General features: G+C 60.3%; 1 non-coding gene across 1 annotated transcript; it reads left to right on the top strand.

Moving 5' to 3' along the window:
- The first annotated feature begins 11,546 nt into the window (after nt 1–11,546).
- On the top strand, nt 11,547–11,665 carry LOC131872429 (5S ribosomal RNA). Its single transcript, XR_009370581.1, has one exon. It is a non-coding gene; the product is annotated as a 5S ribosomal RNA (ribosomal RNA).
- The last annotated feature ends 5,835 nt before the right edge of the window (nt 11,666–17,500 follow it).

The following is a 17,500-nucleotide window of genomic DNA, read 5'->3' as shown; positions in this document are numbered from 1 at the left end:
CCTCACCGCATAGCAATCGGGGGTGCGAGGCGAGGGATGGGGCGGGAAGGCCCCAACGGCTAGACGGAAGAGGCTTCAGGGCCGCCTCGGAATGGTCCAAGCATCGGACGCGCTTGGGGCGACTACCAGTGACAACCCCTCATCCCGCGATGCGTCCGATACGAAGATGGTTCCAAGGCGGCCGAGGAGCCTCACCGCATAGCAATCGGGGTGCGAGGTGGGGGATGCGGCGAGATGGCCCCAACGGCTAGACGGAAGAGGCCACAGGGCCGCGTCGGAATAGTCCAAGCATCGGACGCGCTTGGGGCGACTACCAGTGACAACCCCTTATCCCGCGATGCGTCCGATACGAAGATAGTTCCAAGGCGGCCGAGGAGCCTCACCGCATAGCAATCCGGGTGCGAGGTGGGGGATGCGGCGAGATGGCCCCAACGGCTAGACGGAAGAGGCTGCAGGGCCGCCTCGGAATAGTCCAAGCATCGGACGCGCTTGGGGCGACTACCAGTGACAACCCCTTATCCCGCGATGCTTCCGATACGAAGACAGTTCCAAGGCGGCCGAGGAGCCTCACCGCATAGCAATGGGGGTGCGAGGTGAGGGATGCGGCGAGATGGCCCCAACGGCTAGACGGAAGAGGCCACAGGGCCGCCTCGGAATAGTCCAAGCATCGGACGCGCTTGGGGCGACTACCAGTGACAACCCCTTATCCCGCGATGCATCCGATACGAAGATAGTTCCCAGGCGGCCGAGGAGCCTCACCGCATAGCAATCGGGGTGCGAGGCGAGGGATGCGGCGAGATGGCCCCAAAGGGTAGACGGAAGAGGCTGCGGGGCCGCCTCGGAATAGTCCAAGCATCGAACGCGCTTGGGGCGACTACCACTGCCAACCCCTTATCCCGCGATGCGTCCGATACACAGATAGTTCCGAGGCGGCCGAGGAGCTGGGGGATGCGGCGAGATGGCCCCAACGGCTAGACGGAAGAGGCTGCAGGGCCGCCTCGGAATAGTCCAAGCATCGGACGCGCTTGGGGCGACTACCAGTGACAACCCCTTATCCCGCGATGCGTCCGATACACAGATAGTTCCGAGGCGGCCAAGGAGCCTCACCGCATAGCAATCGTGGTGCGAGGTGGGGGATGCAGCGAGATGGCCCCAACGGCTAGACGGAAGAGGCTGCAGGGCCGCCTCGGAATGGTCCAAGCATCGGACGCGCTTGGGGCGACTACCACTGCCAACCCCTTATCCCGCGATGCGTCCGATACACAGATAGTTCCAAGGCGGCCGAGGAGCCTCACCGAATAGCAATCGGGGTGCGAGGCGAGGGATGCGGCGAGAAAGCCCCAACGGCTAGAGGGAAGAGGCTTCAGGTCCGCCTCGGAATGGTCCAAGCATCGGACGCGCTTGGGGCGACTACCAGTGACAACCCCTTATCCCGCGACGCGTCCGATACACAGATAGTTCCAAGGCGGCCGAGGAGCCTCACCGCATAGCAATCGGGGTGCGAGGCGAGGGATGCGGCGAGAAGGACCCAACGGCTAGACGGAAGAGGCTTCAGGGCCGCCTCGGAATGGTCCAAGCATCGGACGCGCTTGGGGCGACTACCAGTGACAACCCCTTATCCCGCGACGCGTCCGATACACAGATAGTTCCAAGGCGGCCGAGGAGCCTCACCGCATAGCAATCGGGGTGCGAGGCGAGGGATGCGGCGAGAAGGACCCAACGGCTAGACGGAAGAGGCTTCAGGTCCGCCTCGGAATGGTCCAAGCATCGGACGCGCTTGGGGCGACTACCAGTGACAACCCCTTATCCCGCGACGCGTCCGATACACAGATAGTTCCAAGGCGGCCGAGGAGCCTCACCGCATAGCAATCGGGGTGCGAGGCGAGGGATGCGGCGAGAAGGACCCAACGGCTAGACGGAAGAGGCTTCAGGGCCGCCTCGGAATGGTCCAAGCATCGGACGCGCTTGGGGCGACTACCAGTGACAACCCCTTATCCCGCGATGCGTCCGATACACAGATAGTTCCAAGGCCGCCGAGGAGCCTCACCGCATAGCAATCGGGGTGCGAGGCGAGGGATGCGGCGAGAAGGACCCAACGGCTAGACGGAAGAGGCTTCAGGGCCGCCTCGGAATGGTCCAAGCATCGGACGCGCTTGGGGCGACTACCAGTGACAACCCCTTATCCCGCGACGCGTCCGATACACAGATAGTTCCAAGGCGGCCGAGGAGCCTCACCGCATAGCAATCGGGGTGCGAGGCGAGGGATGCGGCAAGAAGGACCCAACGGCTAGACGGAAGAGGCTTCAGGGCCGCCTCGGAATGGTCCAAGCATCGGACGCGCTTGGGGCGACTACCAGTGACAACCCCTTATCCCGCGACGCGTCCGATACACAGATAGTTCCAAGGCGGCCGAGGAGCCTCACCGCATAGCAATCGGGGTGCGAGGCGAGGGATGCGGCGAGAAGGACCCAACGGCTAGACGGAAGAGGCTTCAGGTCCGCCTCGGAATGGTCCAAGCATCGGACGCGCTTGGGGCGACTACCAGTGACAACCCCTTATCCCGCGACGCGTCCGATACACAGATAGTTCCAAGGCGGCCGAGGAGCCTCACCGCATAGCAATCGGGGTGCGAGGCGAGGGATGCGGCGAGAAGGACCCAACGGCTAGACGGAAGAGGCTTCAGGGCCGCCTCGGAATGGTCCAAGCATCGGACGCGCTTGGGGCGACTACCAGTGACAACCCCTTATCCCGCGACGCGTCCGATACACAGATAGTTCCAAGGCGGCCGAGGAGCCTCACCGCATAGCAATCGGGGTGCGAGGCGAGGGATGCGGCGAGAAGGACCCAACGGCTAGACGGAAGAGGCTTCAGGGCCGCCTCGGAATGGTCCAAGCATCGGACGCGCTTGGGGCGACTACCAGTGACAACCCCTTATCCCGCGATGCGTCCGATACACAGATAGTTCCAAGGCGGCCGAGGAGCCTCACCGCATAGCAATCGGGGTGCGAGGCGAGGGATGCGGCGAGAAGGACCCAACGGCTAGACGGAAGAGGCTTCAGGGCCGCCTCGGAATGGTCCAAGCATCGGACGCGCTTGGGGCGACTACCAGTGACAACCCCTTATCCCGCGACGCGTCCGATACACAGATAGTTCCAAGGCGGCCGAGGAGCCTCACCGCATAGCAATCGGGGTGCGAGGCGAGGGATGCGGCGAGAAGGACCCAACGGCTAGACGGAAGAGGCTTCAGGGCCGCCTCGGAATGGTCCAAGCATCGGACGCGCTTGGGGCGACTACCAGTGACAACCCCTTATCCCGCGACGCGTCCGATACACAGATAGTTCCAAGGCGGCCGAGGAGCCTCACCGCATAGCAATCGGGGTGCGAGGCGAGGGATGCGGCGAGAAGGACCCAACGGCTAGACGGAAGAGGCTTCAGGGCCGCCTCGGAATGGTCCAAGCATCGGACGCGCTTGGGGCGACTACCAGTGACAACCCCTTATCCCGCGACGCGTCCGATACACAGATAGTTCCAAGGCGGCCGAGGAGCCTCACCGCATAGCAATCGGGGTGCGAGGCGAGGGATGCGGCGAGAAGGACCCAACGGCTAGACGGAAGAGGCTTCAGGGCCGCCTGGGAATGGTCCATGCATCGCACGCGCTTGGGGCGACTACCAGTGACAACCCCTTATCCCGCGACGCGTCCGATACACAGATAGTTCCAAGGCGGCCGAGGAGCCTCACCGCATAGCAATCGGGGTGCGAGGCGAGGGATGCGGCGAGAAGGACCCAACGGCTAGACGGAAGAGGCTTCAGGGCCGCCTCGGAATGGTCCAAGCATCGGACGCGCTTGGGGCGACTACCAGTGACAACCCCTTATCCCGCGACGCGTCCGATACACAGATAGTTCCAAGGCGGCCGAGGAGCCTCACCGCATAGCAATCGGGGTGCGAGTCGAGGGATGCGGCGAGAAGGACCCAACGGCTAGACGGAAGAGGCTTCAGGGCCGCCTCGGAATGGTCCAAGCATCGGACGCGCTTGGGGCGACTACCAGTGACAACCCCTTATCCCGCGATGCGTCTGATACACAGATAGTTCCAAGGCGGCCGAGGAGCCTCACCGCATAGCAATCGGGGTGCGAGGCAAGGGATGCGGCGAGAAGGACCCAACGGCTAGACGGAAGAGGCTTCAGGGCCGCCTCGGAATGGTCCAAGCATCGGACGCGCTTGGGGCGACTACCGTTGCCAACCCCTTATCCCGCGATGCGTCTGATACATAGATAGTTCCGAGGCGGCCGAGGAGCCTCACCGCATAGCAATCGGGTTGCGAGGCAGATTATTGGGAAGGGAACCCCCTGGGATGCGGCTCAAGCAGTGCCCAAAGGGACTGGAATGCGGAATCACATCGAGAGACCCAAATGCTATACGAGGGCTCAAATCGAATTATCGATTTGGCCACGACATGGACGCATCGGAACGACTACCTTTGCCGAACCACTCGCAATTGCATCCATACCGAAACCAATAGACATTTCCGTTAGAGCCCTCGCATAGCATTCGGGAATCTCGCATGCCCCTCTAAATCGACCAATGCTGGCGCTCAACGAAAATCCGAGCGCTACCACCGTTCGAGCGCCAGCATTGGTCGAGTTAGAGGGGCACGGGGGAGAATGCTCCAGTCAACACCTCCCCTATATAAGTTATTTGTCCGATTCTCGCACAACCGTAGTCTGCCTCGTCGAATCAAACAACGGTCCCAGATTCCGACTTCCGTTCCGTAGAGACCCAAAAGCTAGATGGAGGCTCGCAAGAAAGAGAGTCGGCGCATAGCAATCGGGTTTCTCGAACGTTTAGGGACCGAGCTCACTTGCGGATAGGGCAAAATCCGCCAAGCAACCCAAAAGCTAGACGGGGGCTCGAATCGAATCGCCTAGGCGGCCACAACAACGACGTGTTGGATCGACTACCAGTGCCAAACCATTCAGCAAGACTAGTCTGTGTCGAGGCCGGATAGAGATTCTCAGAGAGCGCCCGTATAGCATTTAGGAGACCTGCCGCGTCCCTCACACTCGACAAATGGTGGTGCACGTTTATAAATCCGAGCGATCCCAACCCTTTCAAGCACCAACATCGGTCGAGATAGAGGGGCACGGAGGGGGCTGCGTGAGACAACACAGTCCCCTATATAAGTTATTTGTCCGATTCTCACACATCCGAAGAATGGTCATCAAATCGGACAACAGCCCAAACTTCCGACTTCCGTCCCAGAAAGCCCAAGAGCTATCTAAAACGTTCATGGCCGGAACTCGATCGCGGCTATACCAGTCCGCCAAGCAACCCAAAAGCTAGACTGGAGCTCTAGTCGAATCACCTCTGTGGCCATTGCAAGGACGTGTTGGAGCGACTACCATTGCCGAACCATTCCGCAGGTCGAGTCCATACCAAGGCCGCATAGAGATTCACGATGAGCTCCTGCATAGCAATCAGGAGACTTGCCGTGTCCATCACAATCGATAAATCCTGGTGCAAGATTTTTGCATCCGAGCGCTCCAACCAGTCGAGCACCAGCATCAATCGACATAAACGGGCACGGGGGGAGGATGCTCGAGAACACTACCTCCCCTATATAAGTTATTTGTCCGATTCTCAAGCAGCCGAAGTCTGGTCATCGAATCGGGTCAAAGACCACAACTTCCGACTTTACCCACAATGCAAGTCATCGAATCGAACATCGGCCCCCGAGTCGGACTCCATGCGTATGTCAGGTCATCGGACCCAAATTCCGCCTTCCTGCGCATGGCGGGCCATCAATATCAACTCGGTCATCGGACCCAAACTCCGCCTTTCTGCGCATGGCACGCCTTCAAATCGGTCATCGGACCCAAATTCCGCCTTCCTGTGCATGGCGGGCCATCAACATCAACTCGGTCATCGGACCCAAATTCCGCCTTTCTGCGCATGGCACGCCATCAACTCGGTCATCGGACCCAAATTCCGCCTTCCTGCGCATGGCAGGTCATCGGACACAAATTCAGACCTCGCCAATATGCCTACGTATCGAATCGGTCATCGGACCCAACTTCCGACTTCATCCATACTGTAGGGTCTTTGAGGTTGGCGCGGTGCGCTCAACCCGGGGAGTCGACCCATCGAAGCATACACCTCCCCTATATAAGCTATTTGTCCGATTCCCACACCTGTGTAGTTTGCACCTCTGACCAGGACATCGACCCCAACTTCCGAACTCGACTGCAACGACGGCACCAGCGCCTTGGTGCGCACCTTGCGACGCACAGTCCCAACATTCGCCTTCCTGCACATGGCAGGTCATCGGACCCAAATTCCGACCTCGCGAGTATGCCTACATATCGAATCGGTCATCGGACACAACTTCCGACTTCATCCATACCGTAGGGTCTTTGAGGTTGGCGCGGTGCGCTCAACCCGGGGAGTCGACCCAACGAAGCATACACCTCCCCTATATAAGCTATTTGTCCGATTCCCACACCTGTGTAGTTTGCACCTCCGATCAGGACATCGACCCCAACTTCCGAACTCGCCTGCAACGACCGAACCAGCGCCTTGGTGCGCACCTTGCAACGCACAGTGCCAACATTCGCCTTCCTGCACATGGCAGGTCATCGGACCCAAATTCCGACCTCGCGAGTATGCCTACATATCGAATCGGTCATCGGACCCAACTTCCGACTTCATCCATACCGTAGGGTCTTTGAGGTTGGCGCGGTGCGCTCAACCCGGGGAGTCGACCCAACGAAGCATACACCTCCCCTATATAAGCTATTTGTCCGATTCCCACACCTGTGTAGCTTGCACCTCCGATCAGGACATCGACCCCAACTTCCGAACTCGACTAAAAAGACCGCACCAGCACCTTGGTGTGCACCTTGCAACGCACAGTGCCAACATTCGCCTTCCTGCACATGGCAGGTCATCGGACCCAAATTCCGACCTCATGAGCATACCTACTAATCGAATCGGTCATCGGACCCAACTTCCGACTTCATCCATACCGTAGGGTCTTTGAGGTTGGCGCGGTGCGCTCAACCTGGGGAGTCGACCCATCGAAGCATACACCTCCCCTATATAAGCTATTTGTCCGATTCCGACACCTGTGTAGTTTGCACCTCCGCTCAGGACATCGACCCCAACTTCCGAACTCGCCTGCAACGACCGAACCAGCGCCTTGGTGCGCACCAAAAGTGCGCACTTTTGGAGGGCACTTTTGTGCGCTCCAAAGGTGCGCACTTTTGGAGGGCACTTTTGTGCGCTCCAAAGGTGCGCACTTTTGGAGGGCACTTTTTGGAGGGCACTTTTGTGCGCTCCAAAGGTGCGCACTTTTGGAGGGCACTTTTTGGAGGGCACTTTTCTGCGCTCCAAAGGTGCGCACTTTTGGAGGGCACTTTTTGGAGGGCACTTTTCTGCGCTCCAAAGGTGCGCACTTTTGGAGGGCACTTTTTGGAGGGCACTTTTCTGCGCTCCAAAGGTGCGCACTTTTGGAGGGCACTTTTTGGAGGGCACTTTTCTGCGCTCCAAAGGTGCGCACTTTTGGAGGGCACTTTTGTGCACTCCAAAGGTGCACACTTTTGGAGGGCACTTTTTGGAGGGCACTTTTCTGCACTCCAAAGGTGCGCACTTTTGGAGGGCACTTTTTGGAGGGCACTTTTGTGCGCTCCAAAGGTGCGCACTTTTGGAGGGCACTTTTTGGAGGGCACTTTTGTGCGCTCCAAAGGTGCGCACTTTTGGAGGGCACTTTTGTGCACTCCAAAGGTGCGCACTTTTGGAGGGCACTTTTCCTGCGCTCCAAAGGTGCACACCTAGGTGAGCACCTTCGACCACACCTTGTAGCACACCAAACTCTGACTTTCGACTTCATCCGCAATGCAGGGTCTTTGAGGTTGGCGCAATGCGCACAACCAGGGGAGTCGACCCATCAAACCCAACACCTCCCCTATATAAGCTATTTGTCTGATTCTCATACATGCGTAGCCTGCAGGAGCAATTAGGACATCGACCCCAACTTTCGGCTTCTAAACGAAAACAAGGTCTTTGAGGTTGGTGTAATGCGAACAACTAGGGGAGTCAACCCATCAAACCCAACACCTCCCCTATATAAGCTATTTGTCTGATTCTCATACATGTGTAGTCTACAGGAGCAATTAGGACATCGACCCCAACTTTTGACTTCTTAACGAAAACAAGGTCTTTGAGGTTGACGTAATGCGCACAACCAGGGGAGTCGACCCATCAAACCCAACACCTCCCCTATATAAGCTATTTGTCCGATTCTCATACATGTGTAGCCTACAGGAGCCATTAGGACATTGACCCCAACTTTTGACTTCTTAACGAAAACAAGGTCTTTGAGGTTGGCGTAATGCGCACAACCAAGGGAGTTGACCCATCAAACCCAACACCTCCCCTATATAAGCTATTTGTCTGATTCTCATACATGTGTAGCCTGCAACAACGATTAGGACATCCACCCCAACTTCTGAATTCGTCTGCGTTGACCGCACCAAAGGTGCACGCCTTGGTGCTCACCAAAATCCGACTTCCGACTTCTTCTGCTATGCGGGGTCTTTGAGGTTGGCGCAGTGCGCACAACCAGGGGAGTCAACCCACCGAATGCAACACCTCCCCTATATAAGCTATTTGTCTGATTCTCATACATGCGTAGACTGCAGCAATGATTAGGACATCCACCCCAACTTTTGACTTCTTAAACAAGACAGGGTCTTTGAAGTTGGTGCAGTGCACACAACCAGGGGAGTCGACCCATCAAACGCAACACCTCCCCTATATAAAGCTATTTGTCCGATTCTCATACGTGTAGTCTGCAGCAGCGATTAGGACATCGACCCCAACTTCCGAATTCGTTTGCATTGACCGCACCAAAGGTGCACGCCTTGGTGTGCACCTTGGAGTGCACTTTGGTGCTCACCTCGGTGCACACTTTGGTGTGCACCTCGGTGTGCACCAAAGGTGCGCACCTTGGAGCGCACCAAAGGTGTACACTTTGGAGCGCACCACATAGGGTCTTTGAGAGGTTGGCGCAGTGCGCACACCAAGGTGGGTGTTGAGGTGCGTGCCGAGGTGGGTGGGTGCTAGGGTGCGCTCCATGGTGGGTGCCAGGGTGGGTGCGTGCTAGGGTGGATTCCAAAGAGGGTCATAGGGTGGGTGCCAAGGTGGGTTGGTGATATAGTGGGTTCAAAGGTGGGTACTAGGGTGGGTTCCAAGGTGGGTCACAAGTTGGGTGCCAGGATGCGTGGGTGTTAGGTTGGGTGCCAAGGTGGGCTCCTGCGTGGGTGGGTGCTAGGGTGGGTTTCAAGGTGGACGCGAGGGCGGGTGCCAAGGTGGGTAACAAGTTGGGTGTTAGGATGGGTGAGTGCTAGAGTGGGTGCCAAGGTGGGTGGGTGCTAAGGTGGATGCCAAGGTGGTTCACAGGGTGGGTGGGTTCTAGGGTGAGTTCCAAGGTGGGTCACAGGTTTAGTGCTAGGGTGCGTGTCAAGGCGGGTGTCGAGGTGCCTGGGTGCTAGGGTGTGGATGCCAATGTGGGTCATAGGGTGGGTACTAGGGTGGGCTGCAATGTGGGTGCCAAGGTGGGTAACATGCTCGGTTGGTTCTAAATTGGGTGTCAGGGTGGGTGTGCACCCACCTTGCCCGAGGTGGGTGCCAAGGTGCCAGTGTGGGTGGGTGCTAAGGTGGATGCCAAGGTGGGTGAGAAGGTGGGTGATAGGTTGAGTGGTAGGATGGGTGGGTGCCAAGATGGGTCACAGGGTGGGTGCAAGGGTGGGTAGGTGCTAGGGTTGGTGTCAGGGTGGGTGGGTGCTAGGTTGGGTTCCAAGGTGGGTGCGAGGGTGAGTGTCAAGGTGGGTCACAGGTTAGGTGCTAGGATGGGTGAGTGCTAGGGTGCAAAGGTGCCAGGGTGGGTGCTAGGATGGGTCGATGCTAGGGTGAGTGGCAAGGTGGGTCCACAAGTGTCAAGGTGGGTGCCGAGGTGGGTGCCAACTTGGGTTCCAAGGTGGGTGCCAAGTGGGCGACTGCTATGGTGGATGCCAAGGTGGGTCACGGGGTGGGTGCCAAGTTGCTAGGTTGTGTTCCAAGGTGGGTGCCAACGTGGCTGCTAGGGTGCGTGGGTTAAAGGGTGTGTCACAACGTGGGTGCCAGGATGGGTGCGCACCCACACTGGCCAAGACGGGTGCAAGGTTGGGTTCCAAGCCCGGTCACAGGCTGGGTGCTAGGATGGGTGGGTGCCAAGGTGGGCACCAGGGTGGGTGCACCCACCCTGGCCAAGGTGGGTCACGGGGTGGGTCCTAGGGTGGGTAACAGGGTGGGTACTAAGGTGCGTGCCAAGGTGGGTCATGGGGTGGGTGCCAAGGTGGGCACCAGGGTGGGTGTGCACCAACCCTAGCCAGGGTAGGTCACGGGGTGGTTGTCGGGGTGGGCGTCAAGGAGCCAAGGTGGGTGGCAAGTAGCCAAGTTGCGTGCCAAGGTGGGTGTCGGGGTGGGTGCCAAGGATCCAAGGTGGGTGCCAAGGAACCAAGGTGGGTGTCTGGGTGGGTGCCGAGGTGGGAGCCAGGGTGGGTCCCAAGGTGAGTGCAAAGGTGGGTGCCAGGGTCAAGGTGAGTGCCAATGTGGGTTCCAAGGTGCCAGGGTCAGGGTGAGTGCCAATGTGGGTTCAAAGGTGCTAAGTTGGGTGCGAGGTTGGGTGCGAGGGTGGGTGGGTGCCAAGGTGTGCTAGGTGGAAGCCCGGGTGGGTCGGCATCCCATGGGTGTCGAGTTGGGTGCCTGATGGGTGCTTCTTGTCAAGTTTTAGTCGTCGGGACTCATTTCGAGCCTTAGAGGTCGTTTCTTGTCCGGTTGCCCTGTCTTCGACCTGGGAACCCAATTTTGGTCCTCGGGTCCCATTTTTTTTTGTCTCGCATCCCACTTTTGGCCTGTGGCCTTTTCGGGGTCGATTCTCGTTTTGGGCATCAGAGCATGTTTCTTCTCCTAAAACCCAATATTTGTTTATTAAGTCTCGGAACACATTTTTGTTCTCGTGGACCCATCATGGGTCTTGGAACGCATTTGTGGTCCTTGGGTCCCATTTTGCATCCCGAAACTTGTGTTTTGGTGCTTGATCCCTATTTTGGGTGCCCACCTTGCACCAAGTGCGCACCCGGGGCAAACCGAGCGCCTTGGTGCACCGGGGCAAGATCGAGCGTGCACCCGAGGCGCCCCGAACATGCACCAAGGTGCACTCGGCCCACATGTGAGCGCAGGTCGTTGCGCCCGAGGTGGTGTGTGGGCACCGCGTTGCAGACGGGACACTGCACGCACACGACGCCCCGTCCAGGTGCACGCACGTAGGCCGGGCCGGGTGCACACCCGACGCCCTAGCAAGGTGCGCGCACCCGGGCAGGGCTCACACTTGGCGAACGGGGCGCACTTCGCGAGGGAGGGTGTGCACCTCGACGGGGGTGGGTGGCCGGGGTGGATTCGCACGTGGGTCGCGGTTTGCTAAGTACACACTGCGACAAGCTCATAACGGGTGCGATCATACCAGCGTTAGTGCACCGGATCCCATCAGAACTCCGCAGTTAAGCGCGCTTGGGCCGGAGTAGTACTAGGATGGGTGACCTCCCGGGAAGTCCCGGTGTTGCACCCTTTCTTAGTTTTTCGCCGGGCGTCGCAATGCTATTTGAATAAACCTTTTGCCCGTTTGCGTTCTCGTCGGGGCCGGGCCGGGCCGGGGTGCGCTGCCCGCACTACCGCGCGCGCGGGGGCGACACCGAGCGCGCACCCGAGGCGCCCCGAGCACACAGGCCACGGTGCAACCCGGGCGTTGTGCGCGCACCCCGGTGCGCCCGAGGTGCTGCGCGCGCACCCAGGTGAAATCGGTGTGCACCTCGGCCAGTGCGCGCTCGGTCGAGTCGCGCACGTTGGCCAAGGTGCACGGTGATGTTTCTTACTCTAAGGTTCCGCACCAGACGCCCGGGACAGGTGAGCGAAGCTGGGCGGGGCCGGGTGCGCGGCCGGGGCAGGTGCACGCAGCTGGAGAGAGCTTTGGAGCACACCAGAGGTGCGCACCTTGGAGCACACTTCGGAGCGCACCAATGATGCGCTCCATTCAAAAGTTTCCTGAAAAGGCAAAAAAAGTTGAGATTATAGAATTTCCCACTTGAGAGATTGTAAAAAAAAAAAATTTAAAATGAAGGAAACGCGGGTGCCAAGGTGTGCGCGCCCGGGTGCGCAGCCCAGCCAAGGTGTGCGCACCAAGGCGCCCACCCTGGCGAAGGTGCACGCAAGGTGCGCACCCGAGGCAAACCGGACAATTAACCCAACTTTCGACTTCGCGCGCACCTGCGCACCTTGGAGCGCACTTCGGAGCGCTCCTTGTTGCGCACCAATCTTGGGCACCTCGGAGTGCACCATGGCGCCCACCAAGGTGCGCACCCGGGGCAAACCGAGCTCCGACTTCGTGCGCACCTTGGAGCGCACGAAAGGTGCGCACCATGGCGCCCACCAAGGTGCGCAGCCCAGCCAAGGCGTGCGCATCAAGGTGCGCACCCTGGCGAAGGTGCGCACCCGGGGCAAACCGAGCTCCGACTTCGTGCGCACCTTGGAGCGCACAAAGGGTGCGCAACCCAGCCAAGGTGTGCGCACCCCGGGCAAACCGAGCTCCGAATCGTGCGCACCTTGGAGCACACTTCGGAGCCCTCCTTGGTGCGCACCGATGTTGCGCACCTCGGAGCGCACCCGGGGAAAACAATGCAATTAACCCGACTTTCGACTTCGTGGGCACCTCGGAGCGCTCTCGGGTTCGCACCTCGGAGCACACCGAGGTGCGCACCTTTGATGCGCTGCCTTCACCAATTTCCAGAAAAGGCAAGAAAACATTGAGAAGGTGTGCGCACCGAGGTGCCCACCCTGGCGAAGGTGCACGCGAGGTGCGCACCCGGGGCAAACCGGGCTCCGACTTCGTGCACGCCATGCTGCGCACCTTGGAGGGCCATGGTGCGCACCTTGGAGCACACTTCGGAGCGCTCAATGGTGCCCAACCCAGCCAAGGTGCCCACCGCGGCGAAGGTGCACGCGAGGTGCGCACCTGGGGCAAACCGGGCTCCGACTTCGTGCACGCCGCACCTTGGAGCACACTTCGGAGCGCTCCTTGGTGCGCACCAGGGCGCGCAACCCAGCCGAGGTGCCCACCCCGGCGAAGGTGCACGCGGGGTGCGCACCCGAGGCAAACCGGGCTCCGACTTCGTGCACGCCATGGTGCCCACCGCGGCGAAGGTGCACGCGAGGTGCGCACCCGGGGCAAACCGGGCTCCGACTTCGTGCACGCCGCACCTTGGAGCACACTTCGGAGCGCTCCTTGGTGCGCACCAGGGCGCGCAACCCAGCCGAGGTGCCCACCCCGGCGAAGGTGCACGCGAGGTGCGCACCCGGGGCAAACCGGGCTCCGACTTCGTGCACGCCATGGTGCCCACCGCGGCGAAGGTGCACGCGAGGTGCGCACCCGGGGCAAACCGGGCTCCGACTTCGTGCACGCCGCACCTTGGAGCACACTTCGGAGCGCTCCTTGGTGCGCACCATGGTGCCCACCAGGGCGCGCAACCCCGCCGAAGGTGCACGCGAGGTGCGCACCCGGGGCAAACCGGGCTCCGACTTCGTGCACGCCGCACCTTGGAGCACACTTCGGAGCGCTCCTTGGTGCGCACCAGGGCGCGCAACCCCGCCGAAGGTGCACGCGAGGTGCGCACCCGGGGCAAACCGGGCTCCGACTTCGTGCACGCCATGGTGCGCACCAGGGTGCCCACCGCGGCGAAGGTGCGCACCCGGGGCAAACCGGGCTCCGACTTCGTGCACGCCGCACCTTGGAGCACACTTCGGAGCGCTCCTTGGTGCGCACCAGGGCGCGCAACCCAGCCGAGGTGCCCACCCCGGCGAAGGTGCACGCGAGGTGCGCACCCGGGGCAAACCGGGCTCCGACTTCGTGCACGCCATGGTGCCCACCGCGGCGAAGGTGCGCACCCGGGGCAAACCGGGCTAGGACTTCGTGCACGCCGCACCTTGGAGCACACTTCGGAGCGCTCCTTGGTGCGCACCATGGTGCCCACCAGGCCGCGCAACCCAGCCAAGGTGTGCGCACCAAGGTGCACGCGAGGTGCGCACCCGGGGCAAACCGGGGTCCGGCTTCGTGCACGCCGCACCTTGGAGCACACATCGGGGCGCTCCCGGGTTCGCACCGGCGTTGCGCACCGTGGTGGGCACCTCGGAGCGCACCGTGGTGGGCACCTCGGAGCACACCAAGGTGGGCAGCGAGGTGCGCACCTTTGATGCGATGCCTTCACTAATTTCCATAAAAGGCAAAAGAAAACGAGATTTTAAAATTTCCGTTTTGAAAGATAGTGAGAAAAAGGGAATGCTGGTGCCATCTTGAGCCCGCCCTGGTGCGCAGCCCAGCCAAGGTGTGCGCACCAAGGTGCCCACCCTGGCGAAGGTGCGCGCCCGGGCAATTAACCCAACTTCCAACTTCGCGCGCGCCAGGGTGGGAGCGCACCCAACAACCGGGCCTGGGAAGAGCCAATGCGAGAAACCCCACCAAACGCTCTGACAAAAAAAGAGGGGGCGCTCCAGTAACCCCGCTTCGGAGCGCACCCTGGGCAAACCCAGCCAGGGTGCCCACCCCGGCCAAGGTGCAGGCGAGGTGCGCACCCGGGGCAAACCGGGCTCCGACAACGTGCACGCCGCACCTTGGAGCACACTTCGTAGCGCTCCCGGGTGCGCACCTCAGAGCACACCAAGGTGGGCAGCGAGGTGCGCACCTTTGATGCGCTGCCTTCACTAATTTCCAGAAAAGGCAAAAAAAAGAGGAGATTTTAAAATTTCCGTTTTGAAAGATAGTGAAAAAAACGGAACGCGGGTGCCATCTTGAGCCCGCCCTGGTGCACAGCCCAGGTAAGGTGCCCACCCTAGCAAAGGTGCGCAAACGGGCAATTAACCCTACTTCCGACTTCGTGCGCGCCAGGGTGGCAACCGGGCCTGGGAAGAGCCAATGCGAGAAACCCCACCAAACGCTCCGACAAAAAAAGAGGCGGCGCTCCAATAACCCCGCTTCGGAGCGCAGCCGGGGCAAACCCAGCCAAGGTGCCCACCCCGACGAAGGTGCACGCGAGGTGCGCACCCGGGGCAAACCGGGCTCCGACAACGTGCACGCAGCACCTTGGAGCACACTTCGAAGCACTCCCGGGTGCCCACCGGCGTTGCGCACCGTGGTGGGCAGCGAGGTGCGCACCTTTGATGCGCTGCCTTCACTAATTTCCAGAAAAGGCAAAAAAAAATGAGATTTTAAAATTTCCGTTTTGAAAGATAGTGAAAAAAACGGAACGCGGGTGCCATCTTGAGCCCGCCCTGGTGCGCAGCCCAGGCAAGGCATGCGCACCAAGGTGCCCACCCGCGGTGCACGCCCGGGGCAAACCGGGCTCCGACTTCGTGCAGGCCGCACCTTGGAGCACACTTCGGAGCGCTCCTTGGTGCGCACCATGGTGCCCACCAGGGCGCACCCGGGGCAAACCGGGCTCCGACTTCGTGCACGCCGCACCTTGGAGCACACATCGGAGCGCTCCCAGGTTCGCACCAGCGTTGCGCACCTTTGATGCGCTGCCTTCACTAATTTCCAGAAAAGGCAAAAAAAAACGATATTTTAAAATTTCCGTTCTGAAAGATAGTGAAAAAAACGGAACGCGGGTGCCATCTTGAGCCCTTCCTGGTGCGCAGCCCAGGCAAGTTGTGCGCACCAAGGTGCCCACCCTGGCGGAGGTGCGCGCCCGGGGCAAACCGGGCTCCGACTTCGTGCACTGCATGGTGCCCACCAAGGCGCGCAACCCAGCCAAGGTGCCCACCGCAGCGAAGGTGCACGCGAGGTGCGCACCCGAGGTGCACACCCGGGGCAAACCGAGCTCCGACTTCGTGCACGCCGCACCTTGGAGCACACTTCAGAGCGCTCCTTGGTGCGCACCAGGGCGCGCAACCCAGCCAAGGTGCTCACCCCGGCGAAGGTGCACGCGAGGTGCGCACCCGGGGCAAGCCGGGCTCGGACTTCGTGCACGCCGCACCTTGGAGCACACATCGGAGCGCTCCCGGGTTCGCACCAGCATTGCGCACCTTTGATGCGCTGCCTTCACTAATTTCCAGAAAAGGCAAAAAAAAAAAAAAAAACGAGATTTTAAAATTTCCGTTTTGAAAGATAGTGAAAAAAACGGAACGCGGGTGCCATCTTGAGCCCGCCCTGGTGTGCAGCCCAGGCAAGTTGTGCGCACCAAGGCACCCACCCTGGCCAAGGTGGGTCACGGGGTGGGTCCTAGGGTGGGTAACGGGGTGGGTACTAAGGTGCGTGCCAAGGTGGGTCATGGGGTGGGTGCCAAGGTGGGCACCAGGGTGGGTGTGCACCAACCCTAGCCAGGGTAGGTCACGGGGTGGTTGTCGGGGTGGGCGTCAAGGAGCCAAGGTGGGTGGCAAGTAGCCAAGTTGCGTGCCAAGGTGGGTGTCGGGGTGGGTGCCAAGGATCCAAGGTGGGTGCCAAGGAACCAAGGTGGGTGTCTGGGTGGGTGCCGAGGTGGGAGCCAGGGTGGGTCCCAAGGTGAGTGCAAAGGTGGGTGCCAGGGTCAAGGTGAGTGCCAATGTGGGTTCCAAGGTGCCAGGGTCAGGGTGAGTGCCAATGTGGGTTCAAAGGTGCTAAGTTGGGTGCGAGGTTGGGTGCGAGGGTGGGTGGGTGCCAAGGTGTGCTAGGTGGAAGCCCGGGTGGGTCGGCATCCCATGGGTGTCGAGTTGGGTGCCTGATGGGTGCTTCTTGTCAAGTTTTAGTCGTCGGGACTCATTTCGAGCCTTAGAGGTCGTTTCTTGTCCGGTTGCCCTGTCTTCGACCTGGGAACCCAATTTTGGTCCTCGGGTCCCATTTTTTTTTGTCTCGCATCCCACTTTTGGCCTGTGGCCTTTTCGGGGTCGATTCTCGTTTTGGGCATCAGAGCATGTTTCTTCTCCTAAAACCCAATATTTGTTTATTAAGTCTCGGAACACATTTTTGTTCTCGTGGACCCATCATGGGTCTTGGAACGCATTTGTGGTCCTTGGGTCCCATTTTGCATCCCGAAACTTGTGTTTTGGTGCTTGATCCCTATTTTGGGTGCCCACCTTGCACCAAGTGCGCACCCGGGGCAAACCGAGCGCCTTGGTGCACCGGGGCAAGATCGAGCGTGCACCCGAGGCGCCCCGAACATGCACCAAGGTGCACTCGGCCCACATGTGAGCGCAGGTCGTTGCGCCCGAGGTGGTGTGTGGGCACCGCGTTGCAGACGGGACACTGCACGCACACGACGCCCCGTCCAGGTGCACGCACGTAGGCCGGGCCGGGTGCACACCCGACGCCCTAGCAAGGTGCGCGCACCCGGGCAGGGCTCACACTTGGCGAACGGGGCGCACTTCGCGAGGGAGGGTGTGC

This window comes from Cryptomeria japonica, unplaced genomic scaffold (assembly GCF_030272615.1).
Source record: "Cryptomeria japonica unplaced genomic scaffold, Sugi_1.0 HiC_scaffold_605, whole genome shotgun sequence".
NCBI lineage: Eukaryota > Viridiplantae > Streptophyta > Pinopsida > Cupressales > Cupressaceae > Cryptomeria > Cryptomeria japonica.
This window is presented reverse-complemented; position numbering and strand designations above follow the sequence as displayed.